The 3,373-nt window shown below is 40.0% G+C and overlaps 1 long non-coding RNA gene across 1 annotated transcript; it reads left to right on the top strand.

The window, feature by feature from the left end:
* Positions 1-2,380: 2,380 nt before the first annotated feature.
* LOC121716436 lies at positions 2,381-3,089 on the top strand. The gene is made up of 3 exons (XR_006033797.1): positions 2,381-2,531; positions 2,824-2,911; positions 3,014-3,089. It is a non-coding gene; the product is annotated as an uncharacterized LOC121716436 (long non-coding RNA).
* Positions 3,090-3,373: the final 284 nt, after the last annotated feature.

Raw genomic sequence — 3,373 nt, 5'->3', positions numbered from 1 at the left:
TGATCATGGGAAGGCTTTACTTTGTCAGGGAACAAAAAAATATCCCTTCATTTCTTGCAGATCTGCCAAGACTGATTTGAAACATCATGGAGGAAAAAAGGCAATGCCTATAGAGGATAGCTGTCACAGTGCAACTTCACCACTGGAGACCCACTTTACAAGTAACGTCCTCTAAGCCCATCCTGTTTTTCTACACTGCTGTTCCCATCACACCTGTGTGTAGAATTCAGGTGAAACCTCTACATACGGCAGAACAAGATCCATATAAATGACAAACTGCTTTTTTAGCATAAATGATAACTCACACGATCGTTATTCATTCACGCTGGCGGTGAGGATGGGGTTGGGGGAGCGACTGGATTGATGTCCAGTTAACACGGTCGCCTAATCTTTAATGAGAGGTTATAAATTTTAGCTTGGTCTTCGCGCCTCATTTTAATTAGCTGTAATTACACGAGACTTGACCCCCTGTAGATCCCTGTCTGTCTGATTTACAGGCAAGAGACAAAGGCTCAGATAGAGACAGACAGGAGAGGCAGGGCGGCCGTACATCTACATCAGCCAGTATGGAAGATAACAGATTATTGCAGAGTGCCGTTAGCTCCAAGAAGCATTTTTGGGCTTGACAAGATAGCACATCAAATATTTGTAGCTGTAACAAAGTGCAGAGTGAATCACTAGCTTGCGGTGAGGATTGGTAAGCCATAAAGAGCTGAAGCTGTCAGAATCCCCCAACACACACATACACACACACACACACACACACACACACACACATGCACACATGCACACACACACACACACACACGCACACACAGACTATTTCAAATGTGTGTCAGAGCACATGAGTATTAGCTGTGACTTGAATGCCAAAATGTGTGCCTTTGTCTGCATTTGGAATAGAGCATTACTGGGGCTGAATTAATGCAAAGGTGCTGGTCTCCTGTACAGGAGGTGAGTGATTAGGTCTTGCTGGCCTGACTGAGACAAACGACCTGAGAGCAATGAGCCTCGAGAAATGAGTTGAGCCTTCGGCAGTCAGGAATGTGAAATGAGCGGTGCAGGGAGGAGGCAGAGACCCGAGATGTTACCCTGCCCAGGACGGGAGACGGAGGTTTGGGGAAGATATCTATCTATCTATCTATCTACTGTATCCATCTATCTATCATCTATCTATCTAGCAAAGTCATTGAAATCTCATCAAATCAAACCATGGCCTTTAGTGAGCAAATGCAAGGGTTATTTCTGGGGTCCAAACACTAAATTTGCAACAACAAAAAAACACTCAAACACTCAACTAGAAGACAGGGTGAGTGATATGGGCCAGAATGCTCTCCAGTTGCACTAAACTGCAGAATTCCAGGTCAGATGCCATTTTCTGTCAGAAAAACACAACAAGCAAACATTGTAGGAGTGGTAGGTCATATAACACCACAATTACACAATTCTAGAAAATGCCAAGAGTTATGTATGCTTTATGTCCAGTCTATTTTAAGCAAATTGTAGGCATGTCTTCCCTCGCTCCTCACTATTGCCTGAATTCTTCCTGTGTCTACTACAGGTTGAGTTGGTAGGAAAGAGGACTCAGGAAACATAGTCATAACTTCAGTAAGGTAGGCTACACATTTCAAGTCTTCATGAAAGACATTATCAGGAAATGGGGTCACACTTCTGCCCACAGCCTATCTACAGATTGTCAGATTATCAACAAACTATCTATCAACGCTCAATCAAATGCAAGTTATGGGTAAGGTTAGGGGTTGGGGTTGGTTAAGGTAATGTTCAGTAATTGTTCAAAGACAATTTTACATACTGAACTTGAATGTTATCAGATGATCTATCCAGTCTCTATGGACAGATAAGTAGAGTTATGTGTAATAAAGTGAATGACATAAGAAAAAAAGTATTGAACACACGTTAGCCTAACCAACCAGTTAGCTGCATCAGTTGGGCGGTTGGAAAAATACATAAATCATAGTAAAGCTAAATTGGGGTTGGTTTGGTACAGTCCATTAATTTGATCACGTTTGAAGCATAATAAGTTGTATGTGAGTGAAAAGCCTGTTAGCCTGTTAGCCAAGTGTGTTGCCAGCAAATGGCTGCCTAAAAGCAAGCTAGCATAGCCACGTGGACAAAAAGCCATTTGCAAAGTTACATTATAGCATCCAAAAATGTTTAGCCCTAGGAAGTTATCTCCCCATATGATGAAAATATGAAATATAAATATTTTGATTTGTTTGTGCAGGCAAAAAAAAACAGGTAGTACAGTGTACGCATAACTTTTTTGTTACTGAGTCTAAGATGTAGTGATGTTACTGTTTGAAGTCACTGAAGTGAATGGCTGTTATGCCAGATGTGTGGTGCAGTATGCATATATGTTTTGTCTGGCACTGTCGTATGTGTGATGGTATGAAACTAATTTTCTTCCTGCTAATCTTATTTCAGATCAACACGGAATTTCAAAAGAATCACAATTGTCCCATTTCAATCCAAGTTCCTGTCTCCAAGCAATGATTAAGCAAATTACTGATGTGAGTGATGCAGAGTTTTAATCATGCAAACCTTACAGAGGCTAATAGTTTTGATCATGTTGATATTGATACTTCTTCACATATTGTTCTATTATTATTCTATTATTCATCACATCCTAAAATTTGTGATGATCTCGGGAAGAATAAAGTATCTATCTATCTATCTATCTATCTATCTATCTATTGTATTCGTCTAACTTTTTGTTTCTTTTTATCATATGGTCGTTTACAACAGTGGCTGACTTAAATGAAACTTGGATTAACATGCTAATCAATAATGTTTTTATTTCAGTGTGATATAGATGCTGGCCGAGTGTCTCCTGAAGGGACTCTGTATCTACACGGGGAACGATCCTGAAAACTTTGTGCAGGAATATGTGGTATGTACATGAACATGTCTATTTTCACATTCATTTCTCAATAGGGCTTTGTTAGAGGGTCTCATTTTCTTACTGTTATGTGCATTTGTCTGCCTAATTCAGGGCATGGATGAAGTTGATGTCATTGAAGACAACTGTTGGGGTTTATGTCCTGAAAGAACATGAGTCAAGTGAACCAGAAGACATTGGGGTTGTACTCCAAGGAATAAAGTTTTGACAGATCTACATGGCATACCGTTCACTTTGATGTCGGAGTTGATAACCTTATGTACCTGCCCGTGCTTAGATACACCTTTGAGGCATTGCAAAAAATCTTCATGGAGCTGGATGAAGGCAAACTCCCAAGGTTGGTTAAAGAACAACCTGTTTCAGTGAATGACTTTCCATTTTTATTTTTTGAAAAAGAAATACTGTTTTTACTATGTTGAAACCTGAAAGGACTATCATGGAATCTTTTTGTGG

This window comes from Alosa sapidissima, chromosome 1 (genome assembly GCF_018492685.1).
Source record: "Alosa sapidissima isolate fAloSap1 chromosome 1, fAloSap1.pri, whole genome shotgun sequence".
Taxonomy (NCBI): domain Eukaryota; kingdom Metazoa; phylum Chordata; class Actinopteri; order Clupeiformes; family Clupeidae; genus Alosa; species Alosa sapidissima.
This window is presented reverse-complemented; position numbering and strand designations above follow the sequence as displayed.